Source organism: Pristiophorus japonicus, chromosome 4 (genome assembly GCF_044704955.1).
Source record: "Pristiophorus japonicus isolate sPriJap1 chromosome 4, sPriJap1.hap1, whole genome shotgun sequence".
Lineage (NCBI taxonomy): Eukaryota > Metazoa > Chordata > Chondrichthyes > Pristiophoridae > Pristiophorus > Pristiophorus japonicus.
Genome location: NC_091980.1, coordinates 312,117,302 through 312,133,784, shown reverse-complemented (window position 1 = coordinate 312,133,784; position 16,483 = coordinate 312,117,302). Strand labels below are relative to the sequence as shown.

General features: G+C 46.7%; 1 protein-coding gene and 1 long non-coding RNA gene across 2 annotated transcripts in view; one reads left to right on the top strand and one right to left on the bottom strand.

Annotated features, from left to right (window-relative positions):
* LOC139263511 (uncharacterized) overlaps positions 1-11,520 on the top strand; it is a 229,872-nt gene extending 218,352 nt beyond the window's left edge. The window contains exons 3-4 of the long non-coding RNA XR_011593157.1: positions 10,256-10,402; positions 11,069-11,520. This is a non-coding gene — a long non-coding RNA (uncharacterized lncRNA). The remainder of the gene's footprint in view (positions 1-10,255; positions 10,403-11,068) is intronic.
* LOC139263509 (heat shock-related 70 kDa protein 2-like) overlaps positions 1-16,483 on the bottom strand; it is a 56,028-nt gene that overhangs the window by 22,589 nt on the left and 16,956 nt on the right. The window lies entirely within an intron of this gene.

The following is a 16,483-nucleotide window of genomic DNA, read 5'->3' as shown; positions in this document are numbered from 1 at the left end:
TGACTTGGACCTGTCATGTCACCTCTTTCCAAATGCACTGCTATGACATCCTTAATAATTGATTCCATCATTTTACCCACTACCGATGTCAGGCTGACCGGTCTATAATTCCCTATTTTCTCTCTCCCTCCTGTTTTTAAAAAGTGGGGCTACTTTGGCTACCCACCACTCCATAGGAACTGCTCCAGAGTCTATGGAATGTTGGAAAATGACTGTCAATGCATCCCCTATTTCCAAGGCCACCTCCTTAAGTACTCTGGGATGCAGACCATCAGACCCTGGGGATTTATCGGCCTTCAATCCCATCAATTTCCCCAACACAATTTCCCGACTAATAAGGATTTCCCTCAGTTCCTCCTTCTTACGAGACCCTCTGACCCCTTTTATATCCGGAAGGTTGTTTGTGTCCTCCTTAGTGAATACCGAACCAAAGTACTTATTCAATTGGTCTGCCATTTCCTTGTTCCCAGTTATGACTTCCCCTGATTCTGACTGCAGGGGACCTACGTTTGTCTTTACTAACCTTTTTCTCTTTACATATCTATAAAAGCTTATGCAGTCCATTTTAATGTTCCCTGCAAGCTTCCTCTCATACTCTATTTTCCCTGCCCTAATCAAACTATTCACTGGAGTTCAGAAGAATGAGAGGGGACCTCATAGAAACGTTTAAAATTCTGACAGGGTTAGACAGGTTAGATGCAGGAAGAATGTTCCCAATGTTGGGGAAGTCCAGAACCAGGGGTCACAGTCTAAGGATAAGGGGTAAGCCATTTAGGACCGAGATGCGGAGGAACTTCTTCACCCAGAGAGTGGTGAACCTGTGGAATTCTCTACCACAGAAAGTTGTTGAGGCCAATTCACTAAATATATTCAAAAAGGAGTTAGATGAGGTCCTTACTGCTAGGGGGATCAAGGGGTATGGCGAGAAAGCAGGAATGGGGTACTGAAGTTGAATGTTCAGCCATGAACTCATTGAATGGCGGTGCAGGCTAGAAGGGCCGAATGGCCTACTCCTGCACCTATTTTCTATGTTTCTATGTTTCTAAACCCTTTGTCCTCCTCTGCTGAGTTCTAAATTTCTCCCAGTCCCCGGATTCGCTACTATTTCTAGCCAATTTGTATGCCACTTCCTTGGCTTTAATACTATCCCTGATTTTCCTTGATAGCCACGGTTGAGCCACCTTCCCTTTTTTATTTTTACGCCTGACAGGGATGTACAATTGTTGTATTTAATCCATGCGGTCTCTAAATGTCTGCCATTGCCCATCCACTGTCAACCCCTTAAGTATCATTCGCCAATCTATCCTAGCCAATTCACGCCTCATACCTTCAAAGTTACCCTTCTTTAAGTTCTGGACCATGGTCTCTGAATTAACTGTTTCATTCTCCATCTTAATGTAGAATTCCACCATATTATGGTCACTCTTTCAAGGGGCCTCGCACAACGAGATTGCTAATTAATCCTCTCTCATTACACAACACCCAGTCGAAGATGGCCTCCCCGCCAGTTGGTTCCTCGACATATTGAAAAACCATCCCTTATGCACTCCAGGAAATCCTCCTCCACCGTATTGTTTCCAGTTTGGTTAGCCCAATCTATATGCATATTAAAAAGTCACCCATGATAACTGCTGCACCTTTATTGCATGCATCCCTAATTTCCTGTTTGATGCCCTCCCCAACTACTGTTTGGAGGTCTGTACACAACTCCCACTAGCGTTTTCTGCCCCTTGGTATTCCGTAGCTCCACCCATACCGATTCCACATCATCCAAGCTAATGTCCTTCCTTACAATTGCATTAATTTCCTCTTTAATCAGCAACGCCACCCCGCCTCCTTTTCCTTTCTGTCTATCCTTCCTAAATGTTGAATACCCTTGGATGATGAGTTCCCAGCCTTGGTCACCCTGGAGCCATGTCTCCGTGATGCCAACCACATTGTATCCGTTAACTGCTATCTGCACAGTTAATTCATCCACCTTATTCCGAATACTCCTCGCATTGAGGCACAGAGCCTTCAGGCTTGCCTTTTTAACATACTTTGACCCTTGACAATTTTGATGCAAAGTGGCCCTTTTTGTTTTTTGCCTTCGGTTTCTCTACCCTCCACTTTTACTCATCTCATCTCCTTTCTGTCTTTTGCTTCTGTCTCCATTTTGTTTCCCTCTGTCTCCCTGCATTGGTTCCCATCTCCCTGCCATATTAGTATAACTCCTCCCCAACAGCACTAACAAACACTCCTCCTAGGACATTAGTTCCGGTCCTGCCTCGGTGCAGACTGTCTGGTTTGTAATGGTCCCACCTCCCCCAGAACCGGTTCCAATGCCCCAGGAATTTGAATCCCTCCCTGCTGCATCACTGCTCAAGCCACGTATTCATCTGAGCTATCCTGCGATTCCTCTGACTAGCACGTGGCACTGGTTGCAATCCCGAGATTACTACTTTTGAGGTCCTACTTTTTAATTTAGCTCCTCGCTCCTTAAATTCGTCTCGTAGGACCTCATCCCATTTTTTACCTATATCGTTGGTACCAATGTGCACCACGACAACTGGCTGTTCACCCTCCCTTTTCAGAATGTCCTGCACTCGCTCCAAGACATCCTTGACCCTTGTACCAGGGGTCTCGGTTGCGGCCACAGAAACGCCTATCTATTCCCCTTACAATTGAATCCCCTATCACTATCGCTCTCCCACTCTTTTTCCTGCCCTCCTGTGCAGCAGAGCTAGCCACGGTGCAATGAACTTGGCTGCTGCTGCTCCCCCCTGATGAGTCATCCCTCTCAACAGTTCTCAAAGCAGTGTATGTTTTGCAGGGGGATGCCCGCAGCGGACCCCTGCACTACCTTCCTTGCACTACTCTTCCTGTTGGTCTTCCATTCCCTATCTGGCTGTGGACCCTTTACCTGTGGTAAGACCAACTCGCTACACGTGCTATTCACGTCATTCTCAGCATCGTGGATGCTCCAGAGTGAATCCACCTTCAGCTCCAATTCCGCAACGTGGAGCTGGTGGCGGATACACTTCCCGCACACGTAGTTGTCAGGGACACTGGAGGCGTCCCTGATTTCCCACATGGTACAGGAGGAGCACAACATGCGTCCGAGCTCTCCTGCCATGACTTAACCCTTAGATTAACTTAAATTGGCAACAACAGTGCTACAAGTTACTCACTGATATAGCAGAGAAAAAAGAAAAACTACTTACCAGTCACCAGCCAATCACTTACCCCCTTGGCTGTGACGTCACCTTTCTATTTCTTTCTCCTTCTTTTTTGCCTTCTCCCTGTAGCTGCACAAGCACACCTTTTGTAGGCCTCTCTGACTCACTGACTCCCGACTCAGCGTGACAGTTGCAGGAAAAATGCAGGGAGCAGCACCAGCCCTTGTACATGGCCTTTTTCGATCTTACAAAGGCCTTTGACACGGTCAACCATGCGGGTCTATGGAGCCAGTTTCGGATGCCCCCAAAAGTTGTCAACATCCTTCGTCTGCTTCACGATGACATGTAGACCGTGATCCTTACCAATGGATCCATTACAGACCTAATCCACATCCGGACCGGGGTCAAACAAGGCTGCGTCATCGCTCCAACCCTCTTCTCAATCTTCCTCGCTGCCATGTTCCACCTCATAATCAACAAGCTTTCCGCTGGAGTGGAACTAAACTACAGAACTAATGGGAAGCTGCTTAACCTACCCCGCCTCCAGGCCAGGTCCAAGATCACCCCAACCTGTCGCTGAGCTGCAGTATACGGACGACGCCTGCATCTGTGCACATTCAGAGGCTGAACTCCAGGATATAGTCAATGTATTCACTGAGGCATATGAAAGCATGGGCCTTACGCTTAACATCCGTAAGACAAAGGTCCTTCACCAGCCTGTCATCGCCGCACAGCACTGCCCTCCAATCATCAAGATCCACGGTGCAGCCCTGGACAAAGTGGACCATTTCCCATATCTCGGGAGCCTCATATCAACAAAGGCAGATATTGATGCGGAAATTCAGCATCGCCTCCAGTGCGCCAGTGCAGCCTTCGGCCGTCTGAGGAAAAGAGTGTTTGAAGACCAGGTCCTCAAATCTACCACCAAGTTCATGGTCTACAGGGCAGTAGTAATATCCACCCTCCTGTATGGATCTGAGGCATGGACGATATATAGAAGGCACCTCAAGTCGCTGGAGATATATCACCAACGATGTGTCCGCAAGATCCTGAAAATCCCCTGGGAGGACAGGCGCACCAACATCAGTGTCCTCGACCAGGCTAACATCCCCAGTATTGAAGCACTGACCACACTCGATCAGCTTCGCTGGGCAGGCCACATAGTTCGCATGCCCAATACGAGACTCCCGAAGCAAATGATTTATGCGGAGCTCCTTCATGGTAAATGAGCCAAAGGAGGACAGTGCAAACATTATAAGGACACCCTCAAAGCCTCCCTGGTAAAGTGCGACATCACCACTGACACCTGGCCGAAGACCGCTCGAGGTGGAGAAAGTCCATCCGGGAGGGCGTTGAGTTCTTCGAGTCTCAACGCAAAGAGCAAGAAGAGGCCAAGCGCAGGCAGCGAAAGGAGCGCGCCGCAAACCAGCCCCACCCACCCCTTCCCTCAACGAATGTCTATCCCCCCTGTAACAGGGTCTGTGGCTCTTGTATCGGACTGTTCAGCCATCAAAGATCTCACTTTGGGAGTGGAAGCAAGTCCTCCTCGATTCCGAGGGACTGCCTATGATGAGGATCCATGACAATCACTATACCAGGATATGTGCTGTGTAACTCACGCATAAACTTCTCTCTCCCTTTCTTAGGCATTACAACTTGATTGCCCCACAATATGCAATCTGCTTGAATAGACAGTTCGTCCTTGCGACGAATGTACGGTTTGGCCTCCTCGCACATTTGCTTAGGTATGGCAGACCAATCCCCTTTGGAGGATGCAACCCTTTACCACCGATAATATCGGGTCCTGGCTGGTCCAGGTCTTAACTTGTTGAGCCGTGAAAGGGATACCTTCACTCTCAAAAGCATCCATGATTAACATTAAATCTGCCGGTTGTGGCATTTTCACCTCTGGTGTGGGCAACAGCAACCGGCTCAAAGCATCAGCACAATTCTCTGTGCCAGGTCTGTGGCGAATGACAATTATAGGCAGATAAAGTCAGCGCCCACCTTTTGATGCAGGATGAAGCGTTGGTATTGATACTTTGCTCTCAGAAAACAACAAAATGAGCGGCTTGTGATCGGTCTCTAATTCAAACCTCAGACCGAACAGGTATTCATGCATCTTAACACCGTACACACGCTAAAGCTCCTTTTTCTACCATACTGTAGGCTCTTTCTGCTTTAGACAAACTTTTGGATGCATATGCGTCAGGTTGAAGTTTCCCCGACCCATTGGCTCGTTGTAACACTCAACCAATTCCATATGACGATGCGTCACAGGCCAAAACTAAAACGTTATAATGTAGCAGCAGATTGGTGGCTTTCTCGAAAGCTCTCTCTTGCAATGCGCCCTACACCCAAGTTGTTGCCTTTTCTCAATAGTATGTGCAGTGGTTCAAGTAACGTACTCAATTTAGGTGAGAAGTTACCGAAGTAGTTGAGTAGACCCAGGAACGAACGCAGCTCCGTCACGTTCTGCAGCTTGAATGCATTCTTGATGGCTTTGGTTTTCACGTCAGTAGGTCTGATGCCATCAGCGGCGATTTTCCTCCCAAGGAATTCGACCTCCGGTGCCATGAAGCCGCACTTCGAACGTATAAGTCTGAGTCCCACTCTCTCCAAAGGCAGAACCTCTTAGAACATAAGAACATAAGAATTTGGAACAGGAGTAGGCCATCTAGCGCCTCGAGCCTGCTCCGCCACTCAACAAGATCATGGCTGATCTGGCCGTGGACTTAGCTCTACTTACCCGTCCACTCCCCATAACCCTTAATTCCCTCATTGGTTAAAAATCTATCTGTGATTTTAATACATTCAATGAGCCAGCCTCAACTGCTTCCTTGGGCAGAGAATTCCACAGATTCACAATCCTCTGGGAGAAGAAATTACTTCTCAACTCGGTTTTAAATTGGCTCCCCGTATTTTGAGGCTGTGCCCCCTAGTTCTAGTCTCCCCGACCCGTGGAAACAACCTCTCTGCCTCTATCTTGTCTATCCCTTTCATTATTTTAAATGTTTCTATAAGATCACCCCTCATCCTTCTGAACTCCAACGAGTAAAGACCCAGTCTACTCAATCTATCATCATAAGGTAACCCCCTCATCTCCGGAATCAGCCTAGTGAATCGTCCCTGTACCCCCTCCAAAGCTAGTATATCCTTCCTTAAGTAAGGTGACCAAAACTGCACGCAGTACTCCAGGTGCGGCCTCACCAATACCCTGTACAGTTGCAGCAGGACCTCCCTGCTTTTGTACTCCATCCCTCTCGCAATGAAGGCCAACATTACATTCGCCTTCCTGATTACCTGCTGCACCTGCAAACTAACTTTTTGGGATTCATGCACAAGGACCCCCAGGTCCCTCTGCACCGCAGCATGTTGTAATTTCTCCCCATTCAAATAATATTCCCTTTTACTGTTTTTTTCTCCACGGTGGATGACCTCACATTTTTCGACATTGTATTCCATCTGCCAAACCTTAGCCCATTCACTTAACCTATCTAAATCTCTGTCTCTCTCTCTGTCCTCTACACAACCCGCTAATCTTTGTGTCATCTGCAAATTTCGTTACACTGCACTCTATCCCCTCTTCCAGGTCATCTATGTATATTGTAAACAGTAGTGGTCTCAGCACCGATCCCTGTGGCACACCACTAACCACCGATTTCCAACCTGAAAAGGACCCATTTATCCCGACTCTCTGCTTTCTGTTAATTCTCGATCCATGCTAATTCATTTCCTCTGACTCCGCGCACCTTTATCTTCTGCAGTAACCTTTTGTGTGGCACCTTATCGAATGCCTTTTGGAAATCTAAATACACCACATCCATCGGTATACCTCTATCCACCATGCTCGTTATATCCTCATAGAATTCCAGTAAATTAGTTAAACATGATTTCCCCTTCATGAATCCATGTTGCGTCTGCTTGATTGCATTATTCCTATCTAGATGTCCCGCTATTTCTTCCTTAATGATAGCTTCAAGCATTTTCCCCACTACAGATGTTAAACTAACCGGCCTATAGTTACCTGCCTTTTGTCTGCCCCCTTTTTTTAAAGAGGTGTTACATTAGCTGCTTTCCAATCCGCTGGTACCTCCCCAGAGTCCAAAGTATTTTTGGTAGATTATAACGAATGCATCTGCTATAACTTCCGCCATCTCTTTTAATATCCTGGGATGCATTTCATCAGGACCAGGGGACTTGTCTACCTTGAGTCCCATTAGCCTGTCCAGCACTACCCCCCTAGTGATAGTGATTGTCTCAAGGTCCTCCTTTCCCACATTCCCGTGACCAGCAATTTTTGGCATGGTTTGAGAGTCTTTCACTGTGAAGACCGAAGCAAAATAATTGTTTAAGGTCTCAGCCATTTCCACATTTCCCATTATTCAATCCCCCTTCTCATCTTCCAGGTTGTTCAGATTTTCCTTGGAGTCACGACCGGTGATCAGGATGTCATCTTGGAACACGACAGTTCTGGGAATGGACTTCAGTAGACTTTCCATATTCCTCTGGAATATTGCTGCAGCAGAGTGAATTCCAAATGGGCACCTTTGGTAAATACAGTCCTTTGTGTGTGTTAATGCACGCAAGTCTATTCGACGTCTCGACCAACTCCTGCATCATATTGACCGACGTCAAGTCCAGTTTTGTGAACGACCTCCCTCCGGCTGGCATCGCAAACAAGTCATCAGCCGTTATTAACGGGTACTGATCTTATTTCGAAACACTGTTGATCGTAGCCTTGTAGTTTCCACAGATTCTGACTGTGCCATCACTTTTCAGCACAGGAACAATGGGGCTGGACCATTCATTAAATTCGACCAGTGATATGATCTCTTCATGCTGGAGTCTGTCCAGTTCATTTTCGACCATATCCCTCATGTACGGCACTGCCCGAGCTTTTATGATGGATAGGTCTTGCATCTGAGTCCACGTGTCTCTGCACCTTGGCTCCCGTGAAGTTGCCGATACCCGGTTTGAACAGCGAGGGGAACTTGCTCAATATTTGGGCACATGTATCTTCCTCCAACGACAACGCCTTTGTTGTTCCAGTCGCATCTGATTTTCTCCAACCAGCTCCTGCCAAGCAGCGTTGGGCCATTGCCTGGAACAATCCACAGCGGTAACTCGTGAACCGCATCGTTATATGACACATTAATTTGTGCACAGCTAATCCCCTTTATCAGTTCTTTGGTGTAAGTGTGCAGCTTGGCGTTACCCGGACTTAGCCTGGGCCTCACGGTCTTAGTATCCCACAGCTTATTGAATGCCCTCTCGTTCATGATCGATTGACTCGCCCGTGTCCAGTTCCATCGATACCGGTATCCCGTTAAACTTCACATTAATTAAAATTGGTTGACTCTTGGTTATGAAAGAGTACAGTCCATGCACTTCCTCCTCTGGCATCTCGGATTGCGCTAGTCTGACTCTCATCCTCCACGTGGTGTGTCGCAGCTCGCTTGCTCATCTGTGGACACTTGCGCTGGAGATGCCCCACTCTCAGATAGCCTTTGCAAATATGTTGCTTAAATCGGCACTGCTGGTGCCGATGATTTCCCCCACAACACCAACAAGGAGAAGTCGGGATACATTCCTGCTGGCGGACTTTGGGCAGCCACAGGTTTCGTGAACGCAGCCGGATGGGCCCTGCCATGTGCCGCTCAGCCGAACCAATCACATTTACAGTACTTGCCGAGGTTCGGTTCTTCACCACTATTTGCTTTAGACTCCTGTCCGTCATACATGATTGAGCGATCTGGATGGCCCTTTTTAAATCCAACTCCACCACCGCCAGAAATTTGCGCAGGATCACCTCGTGGTTGATACCGATAACAAAGAAGTCCCGCAGCACGTCTGCCAACACTGTCCCGAACTTGCACGGTCCCGCTAGACTCTCAGGTCGGCGACGAATTCCGCCGCACTCTGACTCTCCGATCGAACGTGCATATAAAACCTGTGTCTCGAGATGATGATGCAATCGTCTGGCTTGAGGTGCTCCTGAACCAATGTCCACAACTCCTCGTATGTTTTCTCGGTTGGATCACTAGGCATGAGTAATTTTTTTTATCAGACCATAGATCTTTGAACCGCAGTGAGGAACATGGCCCAGCACCGATCTGCATCGTCAACCCTCTTCATTTTGTTGGCCACGAAGTACTAGTTCAAACGGCTCACAAAGTCTGCCCAATCTTCTCCCTTCACGAATTGCTCTAAAAATCCAATCGTGCTCATTTTGCAAACAAAGGTTCTTGTATTCTCGTCGCCAAATGTTATGTATGCAATAAATGTTCAAACTGAGTACTTTTTAACTAAACAAGATGCAACCTTGGATCTGCTTTATTTTGGCCCAAAGTGCCTGACTCATAAAATGGCTGGCCTTTTATACCAGAGCAGCACCATGTGCGTGCTGCTCAGTGGCGTCCAACAATAACACCATCTGGTGGCTACAAACAGCATGTACGAACATGACACACAGCAAGTAGGCAAACAAAAAGTAGCTGTTGCCAGCCACACATTTGACCAAATTTGGTCTATAATGGAGAGGAGGAGGCACCACAGCACGTTGAGGAGACTGATGCTGGAAAGAGCAGTGAGATGGAAGAGGAGCACATTTGAGGGCGCAAAAGAGCCAAGAGGTCCTCGAATGAGGTAAATGCCTCCCTCCTGCAGGAGGTTGTTACGCTGGGGTGATTTGACATAGGGAGGGCGTGGGAAGCCCACCCCAAAGGCCAACCAGAAGATATGACCGAGGTAGCAGAGGTGGTCTTGTCGGCGACCAACGAGGTGTGTGAGGGCAACCAATGCCGCAAACGATGGAACAACCTTGTGGGATCCGCAAGAGTATTACATTGTATTTATATAATTTGATTTGTAACAGTCATGAGTGACTATCAGCAGATGTGAGGTCTTGAACTTTTACCGGGAATGTTTTACTCAAAGTCTGTGGTCACGGTGTACGTCTTTAGGTAAAGAATGATAATTATCATAATAATCGTGATTACATCTGTTGGTTATGTGTTGTATCAGTTTCTGTGACAGTACCTAGCAATGATATCACGCAATGATCTCCTGCCATGTCGTCCTGTCACCTTTTATAGAAAAAGCTATCGACGATGAGGTCCGTGCAGAGGCGAACGGGTGGGAGGCCACCAGTCCCCAGTGACATCACCGACATGGAGGAGCCTGTGCTCGCACTCGTGGGGAAGCATGTCCGGACACATCTGCAGAACCTGAAGTGATGCCACGTGAGTAAAGCTTACACCACTGCGTCATGTAAAGTCTATAGATGCCACACCCACTCATCCAAACAATCATATATGATAGATGATTTCTAAAATTGGCACAGAAATAATGCTGGCCTAATGAAAATTATTGCAATGCACAATGTGTTGATGGTCATGAAATGTGATGTCTGTGATGATTTTGATAGCGGTGGTGCTTTTGTCTTGGAGTTTAGAAGGATGAGAGGGGACCTCATAGAAACATATAAAATTCTGATGGGACTAGACAGGTTAGATGCAGGAAGAATGTTCCCGATGTTGGGGAAGTCCAGAACCAGAGGACACAGTCTAAGGATAAGGGGCAAGCCATTTAGGACTGAGATGAGGAGAAACTTCACTCGGAGAGTTGTTAACCTGTGGAATTCTCTACTGCAGAGAGTTGTTGATGCCAGTTCATTGGATATATTCAAGAGGGAGTTAGATATGGCCCTTATGGCTAAAGGGATCAAGAGGTATGGAGAGAAAGCAGGAAAGGAGATGAATGATCAGCCATGATCTTATTGAATGGTGGGCCGAATGGTCTACTCCTGTACCAATTTTTTATGTTTCTATATACTATGCGTAGCGCTGGACTCATCTTGTCACCCTAGCATCCCCATCTCTTCTAATAACCTCATTTGTGTTTTGCAGCTCAGCTAGCAGCACGGCCCCAGGCAAGACCACAGAGGCCAGAGGGTGGGGGCGCGGAGCAGGAGTCGGTGGACGATCCTACTACATCTGGTGCTGAGGTGCTCCAATTCCCGCCCGTCCATCCGCTGAGTCTGTTCTCCACAGATGAGAGCGCGGACTTTGAAAAAGCTGCATCACCACGTTCCAGAAGCCATTCCACCCCAAAGCCATCTTGTGGTCCTCCGGTCATTCCCACCTCCACTCTAGAGGTACCAGCCTGAAGACCTCACCACAGGGCACCCCATTAGTAATAAAATAGTGCTGGAGAAACTAAGAATCATTTCCTTTAATTCCTCTTGCTCATTCGACACTTGGTTTCCTAGTTATTTGTGTCTTCTTCCGTGAAGACAGAACCAAAATATTTATTGAATTGTTCTGCCATTTCCTTGTTTCCCATTATAAATTCTCCCATTTCTGACTGTAAAGGATCTACATTTGTTTTTATTACGTGCATTCAGATACAGTGCTTTTAGATTTGTCTTTTTAACATTAGACATAACATTATTTTGTACTATAGCCCTATTTGTCTTACCTGGACCCTATTTGTTAGTGCACTCTTTTTGTATGCTCTGTCCCTTCCTGACATAATCTGGTTATCCTTACCACAGTAACTTTCCTGCATTGCTTCCCTTCTTCTTCTCTTTCTAGATTTCTCTCCACTGGGACCCTCCTCCCCCCCACTTAGTTTAAAGCCTTGTCTACCTCCCTAGTTATTCGATTCGCTAGAACTCTGGTCCCAGTATAGTTCAGGTGTAGTCTGTCCCCACGGAACCGCTCTCTCTTTCCCGAATATTTGTGCCAGTGCCCCAAGAATCGAAACCCACTTCTCCCAAACCAACTTCTGAGCCACCCATTCACCTCCCTGATTCTAGTGACCCGATGCTAATTTGCTCGTGAAATAATGCAGAGATTATTACCTTTGTGGTTCTGCTTTTCAATTTAGTCCCTAGCTGCTCAAACTCTCAGCAGAATCTCTTAGTCCTACCTATGTCATTGGTACCATGACAACTGGACCCTCCCCCTCCATATTCTTCTCCAGCCCAGAGGAGATGTCCTTTAACCTGACACCGGGTAGGCAACACAGCCTTCGGGACCTTGTCCACAAGGATTGCAAGAACCTCAAATCTATTGGACAAGTGCAAGGACTGAGGCTCCTGCAATACTACCTCCTAGATCCCCGTACCTCGCAGTCATACCCTCCTGTCCCTGACCACGTGTCAATTCCAAAGTATTTTATCTAGAGGGAGTACCTGCCTCCTGGAGCAAAAGGTCCAGGTAACTTTCTCCCTCCCTGATGTCTCGCAATGTCTGCAGCTTGGATTCCAGCTCCTCAACTTGGAGCCGAAGTTCATCGAGCCGCAGACACTTACCACAGATGTAGTCGTCCTGGACCAAAACGTCCAGAATATTGCAGCAGCAACACATCGCCTGTTCTTTGATTAACACTAAACTAATAAATAAAATAATAAGTATTTACCTTATATGGTTTATTAAATTAAGGTTAGTTTTTAGAAGTTAGTTATATGCTATATGTTAATTTAAAAGAAAAAGTTAGCCCACAATCACGACCAATCGCTTACCTGCCTTACCAGTGATGTTACACTGCAGAGTTCTCCCCACCCGGAGCTGTGCGATCTCCTGGGAGAGGCAAAAAACCAGATAAAAACCCAGAGTGAAGTGGAAAATAGAATGGAAGCAAGTCTAAAAAAAATAGAGTGGAAGCAAGTCTTCCTCGATTGAGGGACTGCCTATGATGATGATGATGATGCATTTATAGTGATGGTTCATCACTCTAACCTTCTGGTTCAATTTCACACTTTTCTCTCTTACTCTACCTTTATAATGACTCTTTCTGCCTTGATTGTGCCAAGTTATGCGAGACCAGGAGCAGCATCGAGGAGGTGCGTGGAGAGGCGGGAGTTCCGGGGATCGAGAGGCCTACAAAAGGCCAGCGAGACAGGAGCAGCGTAGAGGAGGTGCGTGGAGAGACGGGAGTTCCGGGGATCGGAGAGGCCTACAAAAGGCCAGCGAGACCAGGAGCAGCGGGAGTTCCGGGGATCGGCGAGGCCAGGAGCAGCGTCGAGGAGGTGCGTGGAGAGGCGAGCTTGTGCAGCTACAGGGAGAAGGCAAAAAAGAAGTAGAAAGAAACAGAAAGGTGACGTCACAGCCAAGGGGGCAAGTGTTTGGCTGGATTGGTGAGTAGTTTTTCTTTTCTCTCTTCTATAACAGTGAGTAAACTTTAGCATTGTTGTTTCCAATTTAAGTGTATCTAAGGGTTAAGTCATGGCAGGAGAGCTCGGTCACATGATATGCTTCTCCTGTACCATATGGGAACTTCCGGTGTCCCTGACGACTACGTGTGCGGGAAGTGTATCCGCCTCCAGCTCCTGACGGTCTGCGTTGCAGAATTGGAGCTGAGGGTGGATTCACTCTGGAGCATCCACAATGCTGAGAATGACGTGAGTAGCACGTGTAGCGAGTTGGTCTTACCGCAGGTGAAGGATACACAGCCAGCTAGGGAATGGAAGACCAGCAGGAAAAGCAGTGCAAGGAAGGTAGTGCAGGGGTCCCCTGCGGTCATCCCCCTGCAAAACAGATACACCGTTTTGAGTACTGTTGAGGGAGATGACTCATCAGGGGAGGCCAGCAGCAGCCAAGTTCATGGCACCGTGGCTGGCTCTGCTGCACAGGAGGGCAGGAAAAAGAGTGGGAGAGCGATAGTGATAGGGGATTCAATTGTAAGGGGAATAGATAGGCGTTTCTGTGGCCGCAACCGAAATTCCAGGATGGTATGTTGCCTCCGTGGTGCAAGGGTCAAGGATGTCTCGGAGCGGGTGCAGGACATTCTGAAAAGGGAGGGTGAACAGCCAATTGTCGTGGTGCAACGATATAGGTAAAAAAAATGGATGAGGTCCTACGAGACGAATTTAAGGAGCTAGGAGCTAAATTAAAACGTAGGATCTCAAAAGTAGTAATCTCGGGATTGCTACCAGTGCCACGTGCTAGTCAGAGTAGGAATCGCAGGATAGCTCAGATGAATACGTGGCTTGAGCAGTGGTGCAGCAGGGAGGGATTCAAATTCCTGGGGCATTGGAACCGGTTCTGGGTGAGGTGGGACCAGTACAAACCGGACGGTCTGCACCTAGGCAGGACTGGAACCAATGTCCGAGGGAGTGTTTGCTAGTGCTGTTGGGGAGAAGTTAAACTAATATGCAGGGGGATGGGAACCAATGCAGGGAGACAGAGGGAAACAAAAGCAAAAGACAGAAAGATGAGATGAGTAAAAGCGGAAGGCAGAGAAACCCAAGGCAAAAAACTGAATATAAAGGGGCTGCAGGAGGGGTCAAAACTAAAAATCATGGATTAAAAACAAGTATTAAAACACTCTACCTAAACACACGCAGCATTCGAAATAAAGTAAATGAGTTGATGGCACAAATCATTACAATGGGTATGATTTGGTGGCCATTACAGAAACATGGTTGCAGGGTGGCCAAGACTGGGAATTAAACATACAGGGGTATCTGACAATTCGGAAAGATAGACAAGAAGGGAAAGGAGGTGGGGTAGCTCTGTTAATAAAGGATGATATCAGGGCAGTTGTGAGACACGATATTAGCTCGAATGAACAAAATGTTGAATCATTGTGGGTGGAGATTAGAGATAGTAAGGGGAAAAAGTCACTGGTGGGCGTAGTTTATAGGCCCCCAAATAATAACTTCATGGTGGGGCAGGCAATAATCAAGGGAATAATGGAGGCATAATAAGAACATAAGAATTAGGAACAGGAGTAGGCCATCTAGCCCCTCGAGCCTGCTCCGCCATTCAACAAGATCATGGCTGATCTGGCCGTGGACTCAGCTTCACTTACCCGCCCGGTCCCCGTAACCCTTAATTCCCTTATTGGTTAAAAATCTATCTATCTATCTGTGACTTGAATACATTCAATGAGCTAGCCTCAACTTCCTTGGCCAGAGAATTCCACAGATTCACAACCCTCTGGGAGAAGAAATTCCTTCTCAACTCGGTTTTAAATTGGCTCCCCCGTATTTTGAGGCTGTGCCCCCTAGTTCCAGTCTCCCCGACCAGTGGAAACAACCTCTCTGCCTCTATCTTGTCTATCCCTTTCATTATTTTAAATGTTTCTATAAGATCACCCCTCATCCTTCTGAATTCCAACGAGTAAAGACCCAGTCTACTCAATCTATCATCATAAGGTAACCCCCTCATCTCCGGAATCAGCCTAGTGAATCGTCTCTGTACCCCCTCCAAAGCTAGTATATCCTTCCTTAAGTAAGGTGACCAAAACTGCACGCAGTACTCCAGGTGCGGCCTCACCAATACCCTATACAGTTGCAGCAGGACCTCCCTGCTTTTGTACTCCATCCCTCTCGCAATGAAGGCCAACATTCCATTCGTCTTCCTGATTACCTGCTGCACCTGCAAACTAACTTTTTGGGATTCATGCACAAGGACCCCCAGGTTCCTCTGCACCGCTGTGGATATATGAACGGGATATATGGAATTAAAAACAGTAAAGTAAACTGTATATATGAAAATGTATAAGCCATGGAAAAATAACTAAGAGAATGTCAGATTGCAAATAATACATCAGCACAATTAACAGGCTTTCTCAAGGTTTTAAGTTACTAATCCTGCCAACAATATAAATTGTAACATGAAATGAATATATGGATAAATCTGCAGAATTGCAAGGTCTCAGTTAGTAGTCACACCACTAAAATTGTAACATTCAGAGGCAATGCTTGAGCTTTCGTAAAAACATCCCATATAGATTGACTAATGAGTGGCTGAGTTAGAATGTCAATCTAATTGTATCTTGTTATCTATTTTCAAAAATGTATAACTGTTGTCGCTTTACGATGTAACTTCACTTATCCGTAGGGAGTGTGTACGCTCTATCGAGAGAGTATATCTTCTGTCTGATAAGTCTTGCCGGCCGGTAAAATAAAGACTGCTTTGTTTAAAGCACAATAGGTATTCGACTCAGTAATTTTACTGAACCAGATTGAGAGAAAAGAATCGACATTTACACCGCAGCATGTTGTAATTTCTCCCCATTCAAATAATATTCCCTTTTACTGTTTTTTTTCCCACGGTGGTTGACCTCACACTTTCCGACATTGTATTCCATTTGCCAAACCTTAGCCCATTCGCTTAACCTATCTAAATCTCTTTGCAGCCTCTGTGTCCTCTACACAACCCGCTTTCCCACTAACCTTTGTGTCATCTGAAAATTTTGTTACACTACACTCTGTCCCCTCTTCCAGGCCATCTATGTATATTGTAAACAGTTGTGGTCCCAGCACCGATCCCTGTGGCACACCACTAACCACCGATTTCCAACCTGAAAAG